Source organism: Triturus cristatus, chromosome 12, assembly GCF_964204655.1.
Source record: "Triturus cristatus chromosome 12, aTriCri1.1, whole genome shotgun sequence".
Taxonomy (NCBI): Eukaryota; Metazoa; Chordata; class Amphibia; order Caudata; family Salamandridae; genus Triturus; species Triturus cristatus.
The window spans coordinates 802,230,077-802,256,416 of NC_140595.1; the positions used below are offsets into that span (position 1 = coordinate 802,230,077).

At 53.8% G+C, this 26,340-nt stretch overlaps 1 protein-coding gene across 6 annotated transcripts in view; it reads right to left on the reverse strand.

The window, feature by feature from the left end:
- LOC146782899 (UDP-GlcNAc:betaGal beta-1,3-N-acetylglucosaminyltransferase 9-like) overlaps window positions 1–26,340 on the reverse strand; it is a 242,393-nt gene that overhangs the window by 66,042 nt on the left and 150,011 nt on the right. The window contains exon 1 of one of the 6 annotated variants that reach the window (XM_085637425.1): window positions 23,162–23,298. The exons of the other annotated variants lie outside the window; for them this stretch is intronic. The gene's annotated coding sequence lies outside the window, so the exon portion shown is untranslated. Of the gene's footprint in view, window positions 1–23,161; window positions 23,299–26,340 lie in introns of those variants that run through there. 6 annotated transcript variants of the gene reach the window in all.

A 26,340-nucleotide genomic window follows, 5' to 3' on the forward strand; every position in this document is an offset into this window, starting at 1 on the left:
CAATAGTTTACAGGAGGCAGAGGGCAGGCGATTCTACAGGAGAGAGTCCAGGGCCTCATCCAATAGTTCACAGGAGGCAGAGGGCAGGCGATTCTACAGGAGTCCAGGGCATGATACAATAGTTTACAGGAGGTAGAGGGCAGGCGATTCTACAGGAGGCCAGGGCATGATACAGTAGTTTACAGGAGGCAGAGGGCGGGCGAATCTACAGGAGGCCAGGGCATGATACAGTAGTTTACAGAAGGCAGAGGGCAGGTGATTCTACAGGAGAGAATCCAGGGCCTCATCCAATAGTTTACAGGAGGCAGAGGGCAGGCGATTCCACAGGAGAGTGTCCAGGGCCTTGTCCAATAGTTTACAGGAGGCAGAGGGCAGGCGATTCTACAGGAGAGAGTCCAGGGCCTGATACAATAGTTTACAGGAGGCAGAGGGCAGGCGATTCTACAGGAGTCCAGGGCCCGACCTAATAGTTTACAGGTGGCAGAGGGTAGGTGATTCTTCAGGAGAGAGTCAAGGGCCTGATACAATAGTTTATAGGAGGCAGAGGGCAGGTGATTCGATGGAAGGGAGTCCAGGGCCTCATACAGTAGTTTACAGGAGGAAGAGGGCAGGTGATTCGATGGAAGGGAGTCCAGGGCCTCATACACTAGTTTACAGGAGGCAGAGGGCAGGTGATTCTACAGGAGAGAGTCCAGGGCCTCATCCAATAGTTTACAGGAGGCAGAGGGCAGGCAATTCTACAGGAGAGAGTCCAGGGCCTCATCCAATAGTTTACAGGAGGCAGAGGGCAGGCGATTCTACAGGAGTCCAGGGCATGATACAATAGTTTACAGGAGGCAGAGGGCAGGCGATTCTACAGGAGAGAATCCAGGGCCTCATCCAATAGTTTACAGGACGCAGAGGGCAGGCGATTCTACAGGAGTCCAGGGCCTGACCTAATAGTTTACAGGTGGCAGAGGGTAGGCGATTCTTCACTAGAAGGTCAAGAGCCTGATACAATAGTTTACAGGAGGAAGAGGGCAGGTGATTCGATGGAAAGAGTCCAGGGACGGATACAATAGTTTACAGGAGGCAAAGGGCCGGCGATTCTACAGGAGAGAGTCCAGGGCCTCATACAATAGTTTACAGGAGGCAGATGGCAGGCGATTCTACAGGAGAGAATCCAGGGCCTCATCCAATAGTTTACAGGAGGCAGAGCGCAGGCGATTCTACAGGAGAGAGTCCAGGGCCTCATACAATAGTTTACAGGAGACAGAGGGCAGGCGATTCTACAGGAGAGAGTCCAGGGCCTGACCCAATAGTTTACAGGAGGCACAGGGCAGGTGATTCGATGGGAGGGAGTCCAGTCCCTCATCCAATAGTTTACAGGAGGCAGAGGGCAGGCGATTCTACAGGAGAGAGTCCAGGGCCTCATCTAATAGTTTACAGGAGGCAGAGGGCAGGCGATTCTACAGGAGTCCAGGGCATGATACAATAGTTTACAGGAGGTAGAGGGCAGGCGATTCTACAGAAGGCCAGGGCATGATACAGTAGTTTACAGGAGGCAGAGGGCGGGCGAATCTACAGGAGGCCAGGGCATGATACAGTAGTTTACAGGAGGAAGAGGGCAGGCGATTCTACAGGAGGCCAGGGTATGATACAGTAGTTTACAGAAGGCAGGTGATTCTACAGGAGAGAATCCAGGGCCTGATACAATAGTTTACAGGAGGCAGAGGGCAGGTGATTCTTCAGGAGAGAGTCAAGGGCCTGATACAATAGTTTACAGGAGGCAGAGGGCAGATGATTCGATGGAAGGGAGTCCAGGGCCTCATACAGTAGTTTACAGGAGGCAGAGGGCAGATGATTCGATGGAAGGGAGTCCAGGGCCTCATACAGTAGTTTACAGGAGGAAGAGGGTAGGTGATTCTACAGGAGAGTGTCAAGGGCCTGATACACTAGTTTACAGGAGGCAGAGGGCAGGTGATTCTACAGGAGAGAGTCCAGGGCCTCATCCAATAGTTTACAGGAGGCAGAGGGCAGGCGATTCTACAGGAGTCCAGGGCATGATAAAATAGTTTACAGGAGGCAGAGGGCAGGCGATTCTACAGGAGGCCAGGGCATGATACAGTAGTTTACAGAAGGCAGAGGGCAGGTGATTCTACAGGAGAGAATCCAGAGCCTCATCCAATAGTTTACAGGAGGCAGAGGGCAGGCGATTCCACAGGAGAGTGTCCAGGGCCTTGTCCAATAGTTTACAGGAGGCAGAGGGCAGGCGATTCTACAGGAGAGAGTCCAGGGCCTGATACAATAGTTTACAGGAGGCAGAGGGCAGGCGATTCTACAGGAGTCCAGGGCCCGACCTAATAGTTTACAGGTGGCAGAGGGTAGGTGATTCTTCAGGAGAGAGTCAAGGGCCTGATACAATAGTTTACAGGAGGCAGAGGGCAGGTGATTCGATGGAAGGGAGTCCAGGGCCTCATACAGTAGTTTACAGGAGGAAGAGGGCAGGTGATTCGATGGAAGGGAGTCCAGGGCCTCATACAGTAGTTTACAGGAGGAAGAGGGTAGGTGATTCTACAGGAGAGTGTCAAGGGCCTGATACACTAGTTTACAGGAGGAAGAGGGTAGGTGATTCTACAGGAGAGTGTCAAGGGCCTGATACACTAGTTTACAGGAGGAAGAGGGTAGGTGATTCTACAGGAGAGTGTCAAGGGCCTGATACACTAGTTTACAGGAGGCAGAGGGCAGGCGATTCTACAGGAGTCCAGGGCATGATAAAATAGTTTACAGGAGGCAGAGGGCAGGCGATTCTACAGGAGGCCAGGGCATGATACAGTAGTTTACAGAAGGCAGAGGGCAGGTGATTCTACAGGAGAGAATCCAGGGCCTCATCCAATAGTTTACAGGAGGCAGAGGGCAGGCGATTCCACAGGAGAGTGTCCAGGGCCTCATCCAATAGTTTACAGGAGGCAGAGGGCAGGCGATTCTACAGGAGTCCAGGGCCTGACCTAATAGTTTACAGGTGGCAGAGGGTAGGCGATTCTTCACTAGAAGGTCAAGAGCCTGATACAATAGTTTACAGGAGGAAGAGGGCAGGTGATTCGATGGAAGGTAGTCCAGGGCCTCATACAGTAGTTTACAGGAGGAAGAGGGCAGGTGATTCTACAGGAGAGAGTCAAGGGCCTGATACAATAGTTTACAGGAGGCAGAGGGCAGGTGATTGGATGGGAGAGAGTCCAGGACCTGATCCAGTAGTTTACAGGAGGCAGAGGGCCGATGATTCTACAGGAGTGTGTACAAGTCCTGGTACATTAGTTTACAGGAGGCAGAGGGCAGGTGATTCTACAGGAGAGTGTACAGGGCCTGGTACATTAGTTTACAGGAGGCAGAGTGCCAGTGATTCCACAGGAGAGAGTCCAGGGACTGATACAATAGTTTACAGGAGGCAAAGGGCCGGTGATTCTACAGGAGAGTGTATAGGGCCTGACCCAATAGGTTACAGGAGGCAGAGGGCAGGTGATTCTACAGGAGGGAGTCCAGGGCCTGACCTAATAATTTACAAGAGGCAGAGGGCAGGTGATTCGATGGGAGGGAGTCCAGGGCCTCATACAATATTTACAAGAGGCAGAGGGCAGGTGATTCCACAGGAGAGAGTCCAGGGACTGATACAATAGTTTACAGGAGGCAAAGGGCCGGTGATTCTACAGGAGAGTGTATAGGGCCTGACTCAATAGGTTACAGGAGGCAGAGGGCAGGTGATTCTACAGGAGGGAGTCCAGGGCCTGACCCAATAGTCTACAGGAGGCAGAGGGCAGGTGATTCGATGGGAGGGAGTCCAGGGCCTCATACAATATTTACAGGAGGCAGAGGGCAGGTGATTCCACAGGAGAGAGTCCAAGGCCTCATGCAGTAGTCTACAGGAGGCAGAGGGCAGGTGATCCTACAGGAGAGTCCAGGGCTTCATACAATAGTTTACAGGAGGCAGAGGGCCAGTGATTCTACAGGAGAGAGTCCAGGGCCTCATACACTAGGTTACAGGAGGCAGATTGGAGGCGATTCTACTGAGATGTGGGTTGTGCTTCTTAAACCGGACAGGTTTCAGCTTCTCCGCACCTCGCAGCAGGGTCGGAGCTATTCTGTTACAAGGGGGGTGCTGCTCCTGATCCTGGGTGTGTAAACGGAGAAGGCCTGTCCTCTTGTTCTTTTATTTCTTGCACCTTGTTGCCTCCAGTACGGCATTGTCCTGGCTCCTGGTTTGGGGCCGTCTCCCCAAAGATGGTTTCTTGGCAAGGTAGAGCGCATTTTGTTTCTGATGACCTTGTAGGTGATGTGGCTGATCCCCAAAGAGAGGGAGCCAATGTCTTTCCTTCAATGTCAGGGTGATATGTTCAGATATTTTTGTACCTTTAATGAGAGGAGACATGCCACCACAGGTAGGATGCCTTCAGGGGTACCAGAGTGGTTGTGTGTGTTTGTGCGTGGGGGGGGGGGGGTGTCCACGCTCAAGAGTTCCAAGGCTTCCCCTGCCATTCTGAAGTGGGGTTCAGGAAGGCAAGGTTTCACATTTCTTAGGAGGAGGCGATCAGGCATGGAGCCTTAGTTTTCCTGGTGATGAGCACTTTGAATGTATGATGTGTCTGGAAGGAAAACCCAAGAGACTTTATCGGGGGGAAGTAGCCCAGGTTTCAAGGCCAAGAGCCAGGCTTGGATCTGTGATGATCACGGTTGATGAAGAAGAGGGATCCGTCCTTCAGGGTGAGCCTCAGATGTGGAAGGGGGTAGGAACGCACTGCTTGCATGTAACAGCGCCATTACCCCATAGCGTCTTGATAGTTGTAGTTCAGTTTTGCACACAAAGTTCATATTATTTTTCTGCTTCTTCAGCTTTTTCAGTTCCTACCCACTTTCACTGAGCCTCAGTTAGATGTTGGACTTCAAGTTCTGGGTGAGTTCAGGGCAGGATCAGAGTCACTGAATGCTGGTTGAGGAGATTCAGAGGTAGTTGCATCATCGGTGTATTGATGGTTCTTTATGTTCTGGTCGTCGATTATGGATCTAAGGGTTCCATGTAGAGGATAAAGATTGGGGGACACGATGGAACCCTGAATAACTCCACAGCAGACGAGGCGTTTCTGGGATATGGCAGCTCCTATAGGTACGAGTTGATGGCGATTGGAGAGGTAGAAGGTGAACCACTGCAGGTCTGTCTCAGAGAACCCCATGTGTGTTTCCGCGAGTGGATGTGTGCTTGATGTTCGAGTGTGTCGGTGAAAATGAGCAGCGTCAGAAGCCAGGAGTTGTTCCTGGTTTTGGGGAGCCGGGTGCTGTCCACCAATTGAAGCGTGGTTGTATCCTTGCTGTAGAGCCGTAGGAGTCTGCAGTGGTCATCTGGTATTAGATTGTTGTTGCCGGGCTGCACCTGTGCTTGGCTGGAAACTGCTTTTTCAGTAATGTTTCCCACAAACGATAGGAGGGTGATGGGGCGGAACTTGGCGAGCTCATCCAGGCCAGTCTCAGGAACAGGATGGAAATGGGCAGACCAGATGGAAGCAGCAGTGTGTAAGTTAAATCATTACATTTTTACAAAACATTACCTGTGTAAAGGGATAGACCCAAATCAGTACCAAACAGCATCAGTAATAGGTGTGGGTGTAATATATGTCATTTGCTGTAACTTAATCATGCAAAATTACATTAAAATTATGAGAGATTACGCAAAATTACACAAGGAGCGTAACCCTGTATTTAGCGAATGCATTTTGACCTACAAAAATATCGCTAAAGCCAACAAAACACGTACAGCAGCCGCTGCTCGCACTCTGTTCCTGCGCTCTTGCACTAAGCATTTTTGTCCCAAATTACTCTACATAACTGCAATTTTCTGTAAATCTGCGTTACAAAATTAGCATGAAATTACTCCAATTACTTCAAATTTTGCTCAGGATTGATCAGAAAGAGTCTATTGGGGAACCTGAAGACCACATCCCAGCTCATTTAAGACTTATTTCGGGGAAAGCACCTCACAGACACGTTGGGGTGAGGGTCATACGTCATACTGCCACTGGAACACCCACTCTTTTATTGAGTAACTTTCAGTCCATTAACATCCAAACAGCACCAAAAAATACAAAAAAATTAAATAATGTATCAAATGTGACAGCAAAGGGTTCTGCTCAGCATCCTTTAGGTGATAAGATGGGAGTTAATGCTTGTAAACCACTTTGTATTACGCTTCCTAGATTGAAGTTGTAAAAAACCTCTGTAGCGCGTGCTCAACCCGCTAAGACCGCTTACTGTCTGATACCGCCCACAAATTCTTCTCCTCCCTTAGGGTGCGCCGCTCCGTTGCTGTAACGGCTTCCTGTGTGGTAGAATCGGTCAGCCTGCGGGCCACACCCAGGGAGGACTACTCAAGCCGTATTTAATATTTATGTCTATAGAGTTTGTGTTTACGTGGTTAATTTGTAAAAAAAAAAAAGTAAGTGCAGGGGCTCTCGTCAGGAGGCAGCTTGCACCGCCGCCTAAAACATAACCAACTACTAACCATGAAAATGGGGAGAGGATGTGCCATAATGGGCAGAACTGCCGATTTCGGAGCTGGGGTACCAGGTTAGAGTCTCAGCGACTCCACATCCTGTGATTCTGGGCGAATCACTTAATCTCCCAGTGAATAATTAATTATTATTAAACATGTAACTGGTGCTCATAAAAAGCTCTGGTGTTGATTCAGGGCCTGTGCCAAGCAACGCAAACCACCGGCTCAAATTAAGCACTGACCATATACAATAACAAACTTACATAAACATTTCCTAATTAACACCTAAACAAACTCTAAAGACAAACATTAAATACAGCTTTGGGCCTGTGCAGATAAATCCATTCCCACAAGATACTGGACTGTCAAGGAGTGGCAGATAAAAGACGGAGATGCCTGCCGGGTGGAGACTTCTCTAGACCTCAGCGACATTCTGGAATTGAAACATGGCGAATGTTTCACTTGAAAGTGCTGCAAGGAGCTGGCAATAAAAGGGTTAGCATAATGCTAGCCTCGGGTCTTGACATGAATCAGTCGTCCTATGGGCCACACCCAGGGAGGATTCTTTCCAATTAAAGGTAAAGATTCAACCCGAGGCAACAAAGGCGGAAATAAATACAAGAGCTCAATCACGCTGTATAAACACACCAAGAGGGCCTCCATGGCCAACGCACAAGAAGAAAAGCGTCACCCGGCAAGGCTCGGAGTGGAACAGCGGCCGCGTTAATGCAAACAAGTGCACACTTGAGCACGGTAATCACAGGAGGAGTGAGGAAAGGGGCAGTGAAAGGACAGAGCGCTGCCAGCAAACCCCCAGACTCCACAGCCAACACTAGGCGGGGGGACACTGAATGGACAGAGCGCTGCCAGCAAAGCACCAGACCCCACAGCCAACACTAGGCGGGGGGACACTGAATGGACAGAGCGCTGCCAGCAAAGCACCAGACCCCACAGCCAACACTAGGCGGGGGGGGGGGGGGACACTGAATGGACAGAGCGCTGCCAGCAAAGCACCAGACCCCACAGCCAACACTAGGAGGGGGGTCACTGAATGGACAGAGCGCTGCCAGCAAAGCACCAGACCCCACAGCCAACACTAGGCGGGGGGACACTGAATGGACAGAGCGCTGCCAGCAAAGCACCAGACTCCACACCCAACACTAGGAGGGGGGACACTGAATGGACAGAGCGCTGCCAGCAAAGCACCAGACCCCACAGCCAACACTAGGCGGGGGGACACTGAATGGACAGAGCGCTGCCAGCAAACCACCAGACTCCACAGCCAACACTAGGCGGAGGGACACTGAATGGACAGAGCACTGCCAGCAAACCACCAGACTCCACAGCCAACACTAGGCGGGGGGACACTGAATGGACAGAGCGCTGCCAGCAAAGCACCAGACTCCACAGCCAACACTAGGCGGGGGGGACACTGAATGGACAGAGCGCTGCCAGCAAAGCACCAGACCCCACAGCCAACACTAGGCGGAGGGACACTGAATGGACAGAGCGCTGCCAGCAAACCCCCAGACTCCACAGACACAACTAGGCGGGGAGACACTGAATGGACAGAGCACTGCCAGCAAACCACCAGACTCCACAGCCAACACTAGGCGGGGGGGACACTGAATGGACAGAGCGCTGCCAGCAAAGCACCAGACCCCACAGCCAACACTAGGCGGAGGGACACTGAATGGACAGAGCGCTGCCAGCAAACCACCAGACTCCACAGACACAACTAGGCGGGGAGACACTGAATGGACAGAGCGCTGCCAGCAAACCCCCAGACTCCACAGCCAACACTAGGCGGGGGGACACTGAATAGACAGAGCGCTGCCAGCAAAGCACCAGACCCCACAGCCAACACTAGGCGGGGGGACACTGAATGGACAGAGCGCTGCCAGCAAACCACCAGACCCCACAGCCAACACTAGGCGGGGGGCACACTGAATGGACAGAGCGCTGCCAGCAAACCACCAAACCCCACAGCCAACACTAGGAGGGGGGACACTGAATGGACAGAGCGCTGCCAGCAAAGCACCAGACTCCACACCCAACACTAGGCGGGGGGGACACTGAATGGACAGAGCGCTGCCAGCAAAGCACCAGACCCCACAGCCAACACTAGGAGGGGGGTCACTGAATGGACAGAGCGCTGCCAGCAAAGCACCAGACCCCACAGCCAACACTAGGCGGGGGGACACTGAATGGACAGAGCGCTGCCAGCAAAGCACCAGACTCCACACCCAACACTAGGCGGGGGGGACACTGAATGGACAGAGCGCTGCCAGCAAAGCACCAGACCCCACAGCCAACACTAGGCGGGGGGACACTGAATGGACAGAGCGCTGCCAGCAAAGCACCAGACCCCACAGCCAACACTAGGCGGGGGGACACTGAATGGACAGAGCGCTGCCAGCAAACCCCCAGACTCCACAGCCAACACTAGGCGGGGGGACACTGAATAGACAGAGCGCTGCCAGCAAAGCACCAGACCCCACAGCCAACACTAGGCGGGGGGACACTGAATGGACAGAGCGCTGCCAGCAAACCACCAGACCCCACAGCCAACACTAGGCGGGGGGCACACTGAATGGACAGAGCGCTGCCAGCAAACCACCAAACCCCACAGCCAACACTAGGAGGGGGGACACTGAATGGACAGAGCGCTGCCAGCAAAGCACCAGACTCCACACCCAACACTAGGCGGGGGGGGACACTGAATGGACAGAGCGCTGCCAGCAAAGCACCAGACCCCACAGCCAACACTAGGAGGGGGGTCACTGAATGGACAGAGCGCTGCCAGCAAAGCACCAGACCCCACAGCCAACACTAGGCGGGGGGACACTGAATGGACAGAGCGCTGCCAGCAAAGCACCAGACTCCACACCCAACACTAGGAGGGGGGACACTGAATGGACAGAGCGCTGCCAGCAAAGCACCAGACTCCACACCCAACACTAGGCGGGGGGACACTGAATGGACAGAGCACTGCCAGCAAAGCACCAGAGTCCACAGCCAACACTAGGCGGGTGGACACTGAATGGACAGAGCACTGCCAGCAAAGAACCAGACTCCACAGACACAACTAGGCGGGGGCACACTGAATGGACAGAGCGCTGCCAGCAAACCACCAGACTCCACAGCCAACACTAGGCGGGGGACACTGAATGGACAGAGCGCTGCTAGCAAAGCACCGGACTCCACAGCCAACACTAGGCAGGGGGACACTGAATGGACAGAGCGCTGACAGCAAACCACCAGACCCCACAGCCAACACTAGGCGGGGGGACATTGAATGGACAGAGCGCTGCCACCAGACTCCACAGCCAACACTATGCGGGGGGGGACACTGAATGGACAGAGCGCTGCCAGCAAAGCACCAGACCCCAGAGCCAACACTAGGCGGGGGGACACTGAATGGACAGAGCACTGCCAGGAAAGCACCAGACTCCACCGCCAACACTAGGCGGGGGGACACTGAATGGACAGAGCGCTGCCAGCAAAGCACCAGACTCCACAGCCAACACTAGGTGGGGGACACTGAATGGACAGAGCGCTGCCAGCAAAGCACCAGACTCCACAGCCAACACTAGGCGGGGGGGGGGACACTGAATGGACAGAGCACTGCCAGCAAAGCACCAGACTCCACAGACACAACTAGGCGGGGGGACACTGAATGGACAGAACGCTGTCAGCAAAGCACCAGAGCCCACAGCCAACACTAGGCGGGGGACACTGAATGGACAGAGCGCTGCCAGCAAGGCACCAGACCCCACAGCCAACACTAGGCGGGGGACACTGAATGGACAGAGCGCAGCCAGCAAAGCACCAGACTCCACAGACACAACTAGGCGGGGGGACACTGAATGGACAGAGCGCTGCCAGCAAAGCCCCAGACTCCACAGCCAACACTAGGCGCGGGGACACTGAATGGACAGAGCGCTGCCAGCAAAGCACCAGACCCCAGAGCCAACACTAGGCGGGGGGACACTGAATGGACAGAGCACTGCCAGGAAAGCACCAGACTCCACCGCCAACACTAGGCGGGGGGGACACTGAATGGACAGAGCGCTGCCAGCAAAGCACCAGACTCCACCGCCAACACTAGGCAGGGGGACACTGAATGGACAGAGCGCTGCCAGCAAAGCACCAGACTCCACAGCCAACACTAGGCGGGGGGACACTGAATGGACAGAGCACTGCCAGCAAAGCACCAGACTCCACCGCCAACACTAGGCAGGGGGACACTGAATGGACAGAGCGCTGCCAGCAAAGCACCAGACTCCACAGCCAACACTAGGCGGGGGGACACTGAATGGACAGAGCGCTGCCAGCAAAGCACCAGACTCCACAGCCAACACTAGGCGGGGGGACACTGAATGGACAGAGCACTGCCAGCAAAGCACCAGACTCCACAGACACAACTAGGCGGGGGGACACTGAATGGACAGAGCGCTGCCAGCAAAGCACCAGACCCCACAGCCAACACTAGGCGGGGGGACACTGAATGGACAGAGCACTGTCAGCAAAGCACCAGACTCCACAGACACAACTAGGCGGGGGGGGGGGCACTGAATGGACAGAGCGCTGCCAGCAAAGCACCAGACTCCACCGCCAACACTAGGCAGGGGGACACTGAATGGACAGAGCGCTGCCAGCAAAGCACCAGACTCCACAGCCAACACTAGGCGGGGGACACTGAATGGACAGAGCACTGCCAGCAAAGCACCAGACTCTACAGACACAACTAGGCGGGGGGACACTGAATGGACAGAGCGCTGCCAGCAAAGCACCAGACCCCACAGCCAACACTAGGCGGAGACACTGAATGGACAGAGCGCTGCCAGCAAAGCAGCAGACTCCACAGCCAACACTAGGCGGGGGACACTGATCCACGGGATAGTTCAGCAAGACACCAGACTCCACTGTAGGCCCACTCATGGCCTGGGCCTCCCAGGACACTGTGGGGGTTTCTGATCAGTAATAGGGGAGTGAGATGTTTTTTTCCATGAAGATCACAGCCAACTTCCAAACTGATGTTGGTAACTTAGCTTCTGCTGCCATATGTGGCTCATTCACTGCAGCTCAGTCCGTGTGGCTCTTTCTATGAGCCACTCAACTCCTGTGGGATGTGACGTATCAAGACGGGTCCAAGTGGGGGGGGGTGTGGGGGGGTCTCATCTTTTCACTACGTTTAGCAGTTCTTCCCACCCTCTCTCTTTTTCATGCACATGACACATACGTATAGAAACAAGTGGCCCAGTTATACGCACGACTGACTTATTTACTTCACAATAAGCCACGGTTCACTTTTATCACTAGGCACGTGAACGCCCACAGATTCGACAAATAAATGTGGCTGTATAACGCTTTGGCTTTATCTGGTAACAGAAACTTAACATTTTACGTCAGACTGTCAAGGCTTTGCCCCGCGTTTTATTGATTAGAATGGACAAAGATATTATTCTTCCCACAATTGAAAATATGTACATCGTGATGGCCGGCTCGCCTTCCTGCCAAATGAAGCACTGTAAAGCTGTGCCTTGCAATACTCTACAGATATTGGATTATTAACTTTAGGTAGTAGCCTCTTCCAATAATCCCATGTAACCAGACCAAAGATGTGCGCGACATTTATTATGTTTTTTTTGCTGATTGGAATTTTAGTTCAACAAAGGGAGAACAAAAGTAGTTTGCAACCTTAGCGCCACAACACAAGCCATTTGTTTTTGCGCGCTTGCAGTTACTGTTTGGGACACTGAGTGCCGCTGTTCACCAACTAAAACAAGCATTGGCATAGCCAATAGGTCTCTCCTTTGAGACCTTATATGTGTTTAGCCATGCAACAGTTGCATAACTAAATACTTATAAGGTCCCCAAAGCGAGGCCTATTGGCTATGCCAAGCAGCCGTGCGGCCGTGAAAGTGATCGCGATCAAACATCAAAGCGGTAAAGCGTGGCGCGCGCCCGCACATGCACTGTAGCTCTAGGCTGGCCTGGTAGCACTTTTTGGAGCCCTCTCAATAAGTCTCGCCAGACCAGCGCATGCGCTGGGTCAGGCGAGACCTAAAAATGAAGACGCGCTGATTCGGGAGATCATGTGGCGGGATACGACAATTTACGGATTCGGCCAATCCCGTGACGACTGCTATGGCCAATGAAATCCTAGAAAGTTTGGGGCGGCCATGCGGGCAAGTAACGTCGTCATCTTACAAAGTCCAGCTTTTGAGCAGGGGGAACGGCGTCCACCCTGTAAAATGAGTGGGGGGGGATGCCGTCCACCCACGTGGTACCCCGACTCGTGCCCTGAAAAGCAGTAATCCATTCAGCTATCCACATAAAATACAGATCTATGATCTGCACAGTACGTGTCATTTGCAGCAGACATACTAAGCCTCTGTGCTACCTTATGGAGAGTCAGAATCGGCACTAGACAAAACTCCAACCCCTCTCTCTAGCAGGAGCATTAATTACATGAGTAATCTTGACATTTTTGATGTTGCCTGAAATTGGGCGCAAAAGGAACTCTGCTGAAGATTTTTTTAAATCCTATGTTATTGCTAAACACAGCAACCCCTCCCCCCGGGTCAGCGCCCCCTCCTCAGGTCAGCGCCCAGTGCAGCCGCACCAGTTGTACTGCCCTAAAGCCGGCCCTGCATGGCACACAACAACAAACACATACCATAAACAATTCAGACCCTTCGACTTTTTCAACGATTATTAACTGTATCAGAAGTATGAAAAAAGTGATTTTGTTGTGCATAATTAGAATTGAAAAAGTTTCAGTTCAAATTATTATGATGCTGAAATCAACTTTACTAAGGTCTGCAGAACAGGTGGTGATCTTTTGAGAGTCTGACTCCTCTTCCCTCAAGGCACTTTATTCTGAAGGGTCACACTCGGTTACACGTTTCATGCCCTGTTTTTCTCTCCACCCCTTTCTGAAAGCCTTCATTTGCATATCTCACATGTTCCCACTATTACTGGGAGCGCATATGCAAGTATCACTCTGAGCACCTCCGCCTGTAAGGCCTGGGTTTGGATGTGCGTGCACGCATCCTGCACACATTGATCATGCACCGACAGGCTCTGTGAGAAACTCGCACTGCCATCCCTTACAACTAACATTCTCCATCGTGAGACATGACACACCCACGACCTGCGACAGCTCCTACCTATTCATAGTAAACACTACAACAGAGTCATGCGCTCAAGACTCAAGACCTGGCTGTTCGACCAGTAGCAACAGCATCCCCCCTCTCCCCACACTCAGCGCCTTGAAACCCTTGCGGGTATGTAGTGCGCTTCACAAATTATTTGATTGATTGATACGCTGCATGAAATAAACTACAGAAATAGACCATCTTGGAAAAAACGCAAATACTCGCCGGGTGTGCACGAGAAATTAAACGTGAAACATAAACTGGGTTTGTATCCCTGACATAGAACCGTGGGTTATTTACTGTCATTGTTGCAAATCATATATGCATTGGTTGGTCATATCAATACGGGAGAATGGGGGGGTGTTGTATTTCCCGGCCCAGTCAGTCTCTCGCGTGGCATGTTGTGTGTTTTTCAGGCATGTATTTAATGTGGTTCGAGGCTCGCAACCCTCCGCTTCCTCACAGTCGGTCTACGCATCTCTATAGGACGCGGCGCTGGAAGCCCTCATCCAAATGACACAGGCGCACAGCAGTCAGCATCCTGTGTGTGCATTGCAGCCCAAACCCTGTGACACCTCGGAAACAGGAGCGTCTTCTGCTGCCAGCCTGGGACATTGTATAGAAGGAGAGCACCTGCCAAGCGTCAAGCTTCCCCTTCAGACCAATCCCGCGACGACTGCTACGGCCAACGAAATCTTTGAAAGTTTGGGGCAGCTGTGCGGGCAAGTAACGTTGCCATTTTACAAAGTCCAACTTTTGAGCAGGGGGGACGGCGTCCACCCTGTAAAATAAGTGGGGTGACGCCATGCACCCGCATGGTACCCCAACTCGTGCCCTGCTCCATCGCTGTTGGCCTAAACCTGTGACTTTGTCCCGTTCCTGTGCAGTGAGATATTCACAGTTGGCACATTGTGCTCTTGTTGCTATTTTTTACTGAAATACTTAAAATTGCAGATATCGGTTCCACTAATTGTTTTTTTTTTCATTTTGGTCTTGTTTTTATTTAGTAAACAATTATTTTTCTAACCTAGTCTTGGATTCTTTGTGTGTTATGTTTTCACTTTATGACTGTTTTAACTGTTGCACAAATACTTTACACATTGCCTCCAAGTTGAGCGTGACTGCTTTGTGCCAAGCTACCAGTGGGCTGGGCATAGATGAATCGAAGGTGGGCTTGCGTCTCACCCTGACGAGGTTTGTGGTTGCTGCTTGCCAGGGTTCACACTCCAGTCAACCAACAGCCCCATTTCTTACAGTTGACCACCAAGAATAGCACATTTGAGTGGCACAATCGGAATACACCAATATCGAAAGAGACAATTCATAACACTAGCACGATGGGGCAAAGGGGAACTTTCCAAACCAATGGGTGGCCAACAGAAAACGTAGTAAAGTGGAAATTTCACAGTCACGCTGTTAACAATGACCAGGTTAAGTTACAAGTGCGGAGACAGGTGGAAACTGGCCAGCAAGAGTGCAGTGCGGAACATGGTTGTTGAGAACAAATAAACGACTACCACGCGCCGCGAGAACAATTTGAGCACAGAAAGGACATTGATGTTTGTTTTCCAGAATCACCCTCACTGCCACCAAGCTTGGTTTCTTTTTTACAAAACCGCCTCAGCCATGCCAGCTGACAAACAAGACACAGAAAACAACCCCCCGCCCAGCGGTTCTCTGTGTATGGTGGACCAGCCACTGCCGGGCAGCAGTCCTTGCCCCAGCCATGCCAGCTGGCAAACAAGACACACAGAAAACAACCCCCCGCCCAGCGGTTCTCTGTGTATGGTGGACCAGCCACCACCGGGCAGCAGTCCTTGCCCCAGCCATGCCAGCTGGCAAACAAGACACACAGAAAACAACCCCCCGCCCAGCGGTTCTCTGTGTATGGTGGACCAGCCGCCACCGGGCCAGCAGTCCTTGCCCCTGCCATGCCAGCTGGCAAACAAGACACACAGAAAACAACCCCCCGCCCAGCGGTTCTCTGTGTATGGTGGACCAGCCGCCACCGGGCAGCAGTCCTTGCCCCAGCCATGCCAGCTGGCATACAAGACACACAGAAAACAACCCCCCGCCCAGCGGTTCTCTGTGTATGGTGGACCAGCCGCCACCGGGCCAGCAGTCCTTGCCCCTGCCATGCCAGCTGGCAAACAAGACACACAGAAAACAACCCCCCGCCCAGCGGTTCTCTGTGTATGGTGGACCAGCCGCCACCGGGCCGGCAGTCCTTGCCCCTGCCATGCCAGCTGGCAAACAAGACACACAGAAAACAACCCCCCGCCCAGCGGTTCTCTGTGTATGGTGGACCAGCCGCCACCGGGCCAGCAGTCCTTGCCCCTGCCATGCCAGCTGGCAAACAAGACACACAGAAAACAACCCCCCGCCCAGCGGTTCTCTGTGTATGGTGGACCAGCCGCCACCGGGCCAGCAGTCCTTGCCCCTGCCATGCCAGCTGGCAAACAAGACACACAGAAAACAACCCCCCGCCCAGCGGTTCTCTGTGTATGGTGGACCAGCCGCCACCGGGCCGGCATTCCTTGCCCCAGCCATGCCAGCTGGCAAACAAGACACACAGAAAACACCCCCCCGCCCAGCGGTTCTCTGTGTATGGTGGACCAGCCGCCACCGGGCCAGCAGTCCTTGCCCCTGCCATGCCAGCTGGCAAACAAGACACACAGAAAACAACCCCCCACCCAGCGGTTCTCTGTGTATGGTGGACCAGCCGCCACCGGGCCAGCAGTCCTTGCCTCAGCCATGCCAGCTGGCAAACAAGACACACAGAAAACAACCCCCCGCCCGGCGGTTCTCTGTGTATGGTGGACCAGCCGCCACCGGGCCGGCAGTCCTTGCCCCAGCCATGCCAGCTGGCAAACAAGACACACAGAAAACAACCCCCCGCCCAGCGGTTCTCTGTGTATGGTGGACCAGCCGCCACCGGGCCAGCAGTCCTTGCCTCAGCCATGCCAGCTGGCAAACAAGACACACAGAAAACAACCCCCCGCCCAGCGGTTCTCTGTGTATGGTGGACCAGCCGCCACCGGGCCAGCAGTCCTTGCCTCAGCCATGCCAGCTGGCAAACAAGACACACAGAAAACAACCCCCCGCCCGGCGGTTCTCTGTGTATGGTGGACCAGCCGCCACCGGGCCGGCAGTCCTTGCCCCAGCCATGCCAGCTGGCAAACAAGACACACAGAAAACAACCCCCCGCCCAGCGGTTCTCTGTGTATGGTGGACCAGCCGCCACCGGGCCAGCAGTCCTTGCCTCAGCCATGCCAGCTGGCAAACAAGACACACAGAAAACAACCCCCCGCCCAGCGGTTCTCTGTGTATGGTGGACCAGCCGCCACCGGGCAGCAGTCCTTGCCCCAGCCATGCCAGCTGGCAAATAAGACACACAGAAAACAACCCCCCGCCCAGCGGTTCTCTGTGTATGGTGGACCAGCCGCCACCGGGCCAGCAGTCCTTGCCCCAGCCATGCCAGCTGGCAAACAAGACACACAGAAAACAACCCCCCGCCCAGCGGTTCTCTGTGTAGGGTGGACCAGCCACCACCGGGCCGGCAGTCCTTGCCCCTGCCATGCCAGCTGGCAAACAAGACACACAGAAAACAACCCCCCGCCCAGCGGTTCTCTGTGTATGGTGGTCCAGCCGCCAATGGGCCGGCAGTCCTTGCCCCTGCCATGCCAGCTGGCAAACAAGACACACAGAAAACACCCCCCCGCCCAGCGGTTCTCTGTGTATGGTGGACCAGCCGCCACCGGGCAGCAGTCCTTGCCCCAGCCATGCCAGCTGGCAAACAAGACACACAGAAAACAACCCCCCGCCCAGCGGTTCTCTGTGTATGGTGGACCAGCCGCCACCGGGCCGGCAGTCCTTGCCCCAGCCATGCCAGCTGGCAAACAAGACACACCGAAAACAACCCCCCGCCCAGCGATTCTCTGTGTATGGTGGACCAGCCACCACCGGGCCGGCAGTCCTTGCCCCAGCCATGCCAGCTGGCAAACAAGACACACAGAAAACAACCCCCCGCCCAGCGGTTATCTGTGTATGGTGGACCAGCCACCACCGGGCCGGCAGTCCTTGCCCCTGCCATGCCAGCTGGCAAACAAGACACACAGAAAACAACCCCCCGCCCAGCGGTTCTCTGTGTATGGTGGACCAGCCGCCACCGGGCCGGCAGTCCTTGCCCCAGCCATGCCAGCTGGCAAACAAGACATACCGAAAACAACCCCCCGCCCAGCGGTTCTCTGTGTATGGTGGACCAGCCACCACCGGGCAGCAGTCCTTGCCCCAGCCATGCCAGCTGGCAAACAAGACACACAGAAAACAACCCCCCGCCCAGCGGTTCTCTGTGTATGGTGGACCAGCCGCCACCGGGCCAGCAGTCCTTGCCTCAGCCATGCCAGCTGGCAAACAAGACACACAGAAAACAACCCCCCGCCCAGCGGTTCTCTGTGTATGGTGCACCAGCCGCCACCGGGCCAGCAGTCCTTGCCTCTGCTATGCCAGCTGGCAAACAAGACACACAGAAAACAACCCCCCGCCCAGCGGTTCTCTGTGTATGGTGGACCAGCCGCCACCGGGCAGCAGTCCTTGCCCCAGCCATGCCAGCTGGCAAATAAGACACACAGAAAACAACCCCCCGCCCAGCGGTTCTCTGTGTATGGTGGACCAGCCGCCACCGGGCCAGCAGTCCTTGCCTCAGCCATGCCAGCTGGCAAACAAGACACACAGAAAACAACCCCCCGCCCAGCGGTTCTCTGTGTATGGTGCACCAGCCGCCACCGGGCCAGCAGTCCTTGCCTCAGCCATGCCAGCTGGCAAACAAGACACACAGAAAACAACCCCCCGCCCAGCGGTTCTCTGTGTATGGTGGACCAGCCGCCACCGGGCAGCAGTCCTTGCCTCTGCTATGCCAGATGCCTGGTGACTGTGGTACAAAGTTCAAAACAAGCCTCTGATCCTTTCAAGGCAATGCATTGGGCTTGTGTGTTCTGAAAAGAAAATGTGGCCTCATTTGTGCCTGAATTTACATTGGCGGGGGAATCCCACACGAACCTGTCTGTAGATCACGCATCACGCACACTCACGCAGCGCCTTAACACGCTATCTTCACTGAACAGTTTCCCGGTCGAGCACTGGTGAGGTCAGGGCCGACCTTTTGCGTGGGCGAGCTGGGCTGAGGCCCAGGGCGCCAATCTTCAGAGGGCGCACAGTGCTGTATGGTTAAGCAGCGCCCTCTCACATGGCTCCAACCTGTCTGTGTCTCGGTGTGCTCGTTTCCGTCAGGTTTGCCATTTTAAAGTAGTTTAATCTTTCCTTATCGCGGCATGAGCGAGGTTTTTAACACCCCCTCCACCCTCTCACCCCGAGGCAGCAACGCTGTGGGCTGATGTAAGTGAGCTGGGGGAGGTCCGGAGACGGGCGTGTCCAGGGGCCAGTTCCTGCTGAGCAAGGGACCGACCGGTGAACACAAAGGGGCCCCTGCTGCCCACTGTATTCACTAGCATCAGCATGGGCGCCGGCGCTACGTTTCTATGAGCCCGAGGCGCTATCCTAGCAAAGAGCTGCGCTGGGTGCGCGGGCGCCAACTCAGCATCGCCAAGCGCCTCATCTTGGCCATTCATGTGCCTGCCCTCAGCGAAAACAGCACAACTCTAGCACGACAGGTGAACACTCACCCTACGCTGCGGCCAGAGTTTGCCTGCAAGGAGCAGCATAAAAGACTGTGCGCCAAGAAGCAGCTTGCCGAGTGTGCGCCCAGAAGACGCGTGAGCGCCTGTCTACTTAAGTTAGCGGCGTGCGCCCAGAAGACGCGTGAGCGCCAGTCTACTGAAGTCAGCGGCGTGCGCCCAGAAGACGTGTGAGCGCCTGTCTACTGAAGTCAGCGGCGTGCGCCCAGAAGACGCGTGAGCTCCTGTCTACTGAAGTCAGCGGCGTGAGTTCCTGTCTACTGAAGTCAGCGGCGTGCGCCCAGAAGACGTGTGAGCGCCTGTCTACTGAAGTTAGCGGCGTGAGCTCCTGTCTAGTTAAGTTAGCGGCGTGCGCCCAGAAGACGCGTGAGCGCGCGCCCAGAAGACGCGTGAGCGCCTGTCTACTTAAATCAGCGGCGTGCGCCCAGAAGACGCGTGAGTGCCTGTCTACTGAAGTCAGCGGCGGGCGCCCAGAAGACGCGTGAGCTCCAGTCTACTGAAGTTAGCGGCGTGCGCCCAGAAGACGCGTGAGCGCCCGTCTACTGAAGTCAGCGGCGTGCGCCCAGAAGACGCGTGAGCTCCTGTCTACTGAAGTCAGCGGCGTGCGCCCAGAAGACGCGTGAGCTCCTGTCTACTGAAGTCAGCGGCGTGAGCTCCTGTCTTCTGAAGTCAGCGGCGTGCGCCCAGAAGACGCGTGAGCGCCTGTCTACTTAAATCAGCGGCGTGCGCCCAGAAGACGCGTGAGCTCCTGTCTACTGAAGTCAGCGGCGTGCGCCCAGAAGACGCGTGAGCGCCTGTCTACTTAAATCAGCGGCGTGCGCCCAGAAGACGCGTGAGCTCCTGTCTACTGAAGTCAGCGGCGTGCGCCCAGAAGACGCGTGAGCGCCTGTCTACTGAAGTAAGCGGACTTTGCCTAACATAGAACTGTCAGTCTAGTTACTCAGAGCAATACAGAAAGACGACCACAAAACAAATGCAAGTATTTGCATAATGTCACCGGAGCCACCGCTCAGAAATTCCCCCAACATCTCCCTTCTCATGAGATCGGCGAAACAATGCTGACGTCAATGTCAGTGCGTGGCAATCCCTAACTCTCAGTGACAAGAAGTGTGATGACATTTTAAGAGCCCAGGCTAACCCACAAAGCCATCCGGGGCTGAGGTCAAAAGCACAACCGCACCCCTCGAGCTCCTACCAGGAACCTCTGCTCAGCAACTCACCAACCCAGAAACGAACCTTCAAAGGGCGGGAACACGGAGGCAGAGCCTTGGCGACCCAGGATCCGGGCTCTGGAAGAAGCTGGACCCACTCAACTAACACATACATCCCACCCCAACACCCCAAGACGCGCATACGTCAACAATAATACACATGCAGGGGCATGGATAGCATTATGATGGCAGAAACAGCCACGTATATCCACAGAGGGTGCCCCAAGAAATGGGAGAGGGTGTGGGGTGAATGGAATATCTATAGAGGGAATGTATATACCCCTCCCGAAGAGGAGGTATAAAAGTCACAATATGCATATAGCTGTAATATATTACACACACTATCCATCAACGTGAGACCGTCATTGTACTCTGTCAATTGTAAAGATGTAAATGCAGATATTCGGTTTAATACTTAATAAAAAACTGTTTATAAAAAAAACATTAAACACAAAAGTACTATTTTATTTTAAAAATCAACATAAAAAGTAATGCACAGAAATTTTCAAAACAGTATATGTATTAATTAATGTATTTCATATTCTCATTTCATATACATTTCATTATGCAAACATTTCACTTAACAAATACAATATATAATACATATACATATCTGAATAGCCCCATTCTCTTTCCCAACCATCATAAATCATGCTCTCACACTCATACATTCACTCATACAATAAGAAAAATCTGACAAATTCACAGTGTTCATATCCCCAATGGCTCTTACATCACAAGACTCGTCACATGACAAACATTTATTTTTTCATAATTTCCTTATATTGAAATCTTTATTAACCAAATCTTAATAATTGGATATGTATCTTTTGCATAAATGAGCACCAAGATAGACTTGATCAATATCTTGCGCTGTACCCTGAACCCACACCCGAGGGGCGGACCAGACTCCTCGCGGGTCAGGTAACGGGTCTGACCCAGACTCCTCGCGGGTCAGGTAACGGGTCTGACCCAACCTTTCAAGCTCGCCCATGAATGAACCTCACATTGAGGTATAAACTGAAAGACACCCATGAAGGTTCATATCTCACCCGACTAGACTCTAAATTTTCCCTTCGAGTTCAAAAGTAGACATTCCAGTAGAAGTTCAGCGCCCTGAAGTCACCCTATGGGAGCATGAAGCACTTTATAAAACCATATAGTTAGTAAATGGAGGAGTAATCCAACTCCTTCACTGATTAATGCCCGTGGGGAATCCCCCCTCTACGGACTCGAAAGGCAAGATTTACCAATGCCGTCGTTGTGGTCTTGGACTGCGGAAGGAGTAGGCGCGAGCGCCTGGGCGTGAAGGGAGGATGTAAAACAGGTTACTCTGCCCTTTTGACGAGTTCATGAGTTTGTAAGATAAGGAACAAGGAAAGAAGGGGCAGAGATGAGGAATAAGAGGGGGAAGATCGGCCCCAAGGATACACTGATCCATGGACGAGGGGCGACGGACAGGCCTCAACATGACCCGGTCAAACGCCTTCGGAGACTCGAAAATGACAGAAACAAGCACGGAGGATGAAAACGAAGGACCTAATGACATGTGGAATCAACGGCTTCCATAAAGATATGAAATGCAGGAGGCTGCGGCAGCTTTCACGCTGTGGGCCTCGCGAGGCGCTAGAGACGCGGGATCCCATGTGCGGGACCCTCCACTCGCTGCACCCAGGATGGATGGTGCAGGCAGGGCAGCTTTCAAGCTGCTGTGTGCCTCGCGAGGCGCTAGAGATGCGGGATCCCATGTGCGGGACCCTCCACTCGCTGCACCCAGGATGGATGGTGCAGGCAGGGCAGCTTTCAAGCCGCTGTGGGCCTCGCGAGGCGCTAGAGATGCGGGATCCCGTGTGCGGGACCCTCCACTCGCTGCACCCAGGATGGATGATGCAGGCACTGGCAGGGCAGCTTTCAAGCCGCTGTGGGCCTCGCGAGGCGCTAGAGATGCGGGATCCCATGTGCGGGACCCTCCACTCGCTGCACCCAGGATGGATGGTGCAGGCAGGGCAGCTTTAATGCTGTGGGCCTCGCGAGGCGCTAGAGGCGCGGGATCCCGTGTGCGGGACCCTCCACTCGCTGCACCCAGGATGGATGGTGCAGGCAGGGCAGCTTTCATGCTGTGGGCCTCGCGAGGCGCTAGAGGCGCGGGATCCCATGTGCGGGACCCTCCACTCGCTGCACCCAGGATGGATGGTGCAGGCAGGGCAGCTTTCATGCTGTGGGCCTCGCGAGGCGCTAGAGGCGCGGGATCCCGTGTGCGGGACCCTCCACTCGCTGCACCCAGGATGGATGGTGCAGGCAGGGCAGCTTTCATGCTGTGGGCCTCGCGAGGCGCTAGAGGCGCGGGATCCCATGTGCGGGACCCTCCACTCGCTGCACCCAGGATGGATGGTGCAGGCAGGGCAGCTTTCATGCTGTGGGCCTCGCGAGGCGCTAGAGATGCCGGATCCCATGTGCGGGAGCGTACGCTCGCTGCACCCAGGATGGATGACAGCAGGCAGGGCAGCTTTGGGGTGCCTCAGCAGGTTGGGGGGCATGCAGTGCCGGCTGGCTCCTAGCTAATGCCGTTCAGCTTACCAATGGGCAGAGCGGGGGTCTCACCCGCCGGTTCCTCAGCCTGTCTCCGGGTTGGTAGGGTCAGTGACCCTCTTTTCTGGGGCACCGAGTTCTGCTGAGAGTTCTGTGCGGAGGGCCTTCGATGCTGGCGCCGCTACTTAAGTGCGGCTGCGGAGGCCTTCCTAGTGCTGGGCCGTGCCCTTCCTCGCGGGCTCTATGCACATAGCTGCAGGGGATGGATGACTTTACTCACTTATTCAGCAGGGCTCATTCATGCTCCTCATTGGGCGAACAGGGCTTCAGCCCGCCCCCTCGTGTGTCTCAGCCCGGGCTGCTGCAGCTCGAGCTGCTGTGGGCTCGGCTGGGCAGTGTCTGGAGTCTTATCTCCGGCCCGCCCGAGTCTCTCCCAGGTCTTTAAAGACCGTTCGCAGACTTGCACACCTTTGTAAACTGGTTACCAAGGCTTCGTGTTCTCTTCTGGTTCCAGTACCCCCTGGGCCCCCACCCTGCCTATTCCTTACATTTGTATTTCACTTTTACTGCCCTAGTGTGAGAAGGCATTTCAGGAAAAGGAATATGAAGTAGGGTTGCCAAAAGAAAAATGCCAGCCGCGTATTGTTTAAAGACCTCGTCTTAACTCTAAAGTGTTATAAATAAAAAAGTGTGCATTCTTTCGTAATGTGACCTCTGTCTTTGTTCCCTTTAATTAGCGGTCATGGATCATTTAGGTTGCCCTAGAACAAAAGTAAAAGTGCTTTCTATTTAGATTTGCTGTTGGAAGTACGCACAGAGAAGAGCTTAAAATACGGCTTTTGGTGACTGTCTATTCTTATACCGTCTGAGACATCACAATAATGAGGTGGCCACCCTAAAATCATCAGATTGGAAGTTGGTTGCAGGATCAGCTCATTGTGCATTTCCTCCACCCTCGATCCCCGATTAATGCCATAATAGCAATAGTTTAACTTATATCTGAAACCCAACGCCGCAGTCAATAACATGCTGAGTTACTTCAAGTGTTTGGGAATTCACCCTGCATTCAGACAACTCACTCCTCATTCTCACCCTTCACTTTCACACTCACCCTGCACTCACAGCAATCACAATGCCCTCACACTGATCACCATGCACGCACACCATTCACCCGCTCACCCTGCACTCACAGTGATCACCATGCACTCACACCATTCACCCGCTCATCCTGCACTCACAGTGATCACAATGCCCTCACACTGATCACCATGCACTAACACCATTCACTCACTCACCCTGCACTCACAGTGATCACTCTGCACTCACACCATTCACCTGCTCACCCCGCACTCAGTGATCACCATGCACTCACACCATTCACCCCCTCACCCTGCACTCACAGTGATCACTGCACTCACACCATTCACCCGCTCACCCTGCACTCAGTGATCACCATGCACTCACACCATTCACCCGCTCATCCTGCACTCACAATGCCCTCACACTGATCACCATGCACTCACATCATTCACCCGCTCATCCTGCACTCAGTGATCACTCTGCACTCACACCATTCACCTGCTCACCCCGCACTCACTGTGATCACTCTACACTCACACCATTCACCTGCTCACCCCGCACTCACAGTGATCACCATGCACTCACATCATTCACCCGCTCATCCTGCACTCACAGTGATCACTCTGCACTCACACCATTCACCTGCTCACCCCGCACTCACTGTGATCACTCTACACTCACACCATTCACCTGCTCACCCCGCACTCACAGTGATCACCATGCACTCACACCATTCACCCGCTCACCCTGCACTCAGTGATCACTCTGCACTCACACCATTCACCTGTTGACACCGCACTCACTGTGATCACTCTGCACTCACACCATTCACCCGCTCACCCTGCACTCAGTGATCACTCTGCACTCACACCATTCACCTGTTCACCCCGCACTCACAGTGATCACTCTGCACTCACACCATTCACCTATTCACCCCGCACTCACAGTGATCACCATGCACTCACACCATTCACCCACTCACCCTGCACTCACAGTGATCACAATGCCCTCACACTGATCACCATGCACGCACACCATTCACCTGCTCACCCTGCACACACAGTGATCACTCTGCACTCACACCATTCACCTGCTCACCCCGCACTCTCAGTGATCACCATGCACTCACACCATTCACCCGCTCACCCTGCACTCAGTGATCATTCTGCACTCACAATGCACTTGTGCTGTTCACCTGGTTCCTCACCCTGCAGTCACACGAGCACACTACTCACCCTGCACTCATGTGACACTTCACTCAGCTGATCCCCTCACTATTCAATCTGCAATCTCACTCAAACAAGCCCATCACCAACAATGCTCTCCACTTACATCCGTACCCAAATTTATATGGTCCCCTCACTCACCCTGCAGTCACTCCTCTCACCCTACTCTCACACTGTTGCATCGCTCACAGTGCACTCACATAGGCACTCCTGCCACCCACACCTCACAGAGGGTTAATGTGCCTGGTACAAAAAACATGTACCATGCAGATCACAGAACTGAGTGAGTAAACTATGAGTAGCGCTATAAAAAATGAAGTCAAAAAGGGGCTAAAGAGTGATGAGGGAGGGGCACCAAAGAAAGACTGTTGCACCGTGTGCGACCAGTGCTAGGGCCAGCCCTGGCTGGGAGTGTTAGCCCCTTCCCCCCGAAGTTTGGGTCTAGTTGCGCCCCTGCCTGTAGGCACTGCAAGCGCTTCCATGTCAGCGCCATCTTTGTCCACGTCTGCTTCTAGCAGTATATATTTGCAGTGTAGAAGCGCAAGAAAGTGCCCTCTTTTTGCATGGTTTCCCCCACTTTTTGCTAAACTGCTGATGTATTTTGACTGCGTGTGCCCTGGGTTCCTACCAAACAGGTACCCAGGGCCTATGTTCTTTCCCTAAACTGCATTAAAACAAAACCCAATTGGCATTCTTTGGCCACAGGCCAGTCCCTTGTAAATGGTACCACAGGTAACAAGGGCACTGTGGCCAGGGAAGGCCTCTAAGACCTGCAGGACGTAGCGTGCCACTCTTGGAGGCCCTGTACCTTCACACAAACACACACACACTGCCTTTACTGGCTGCGTGTTTGGTGCAAAACAAAGTGAAGAGTTGACATGACACACATCCCTGTGTGCCATGCCTACAACCCACTACCCT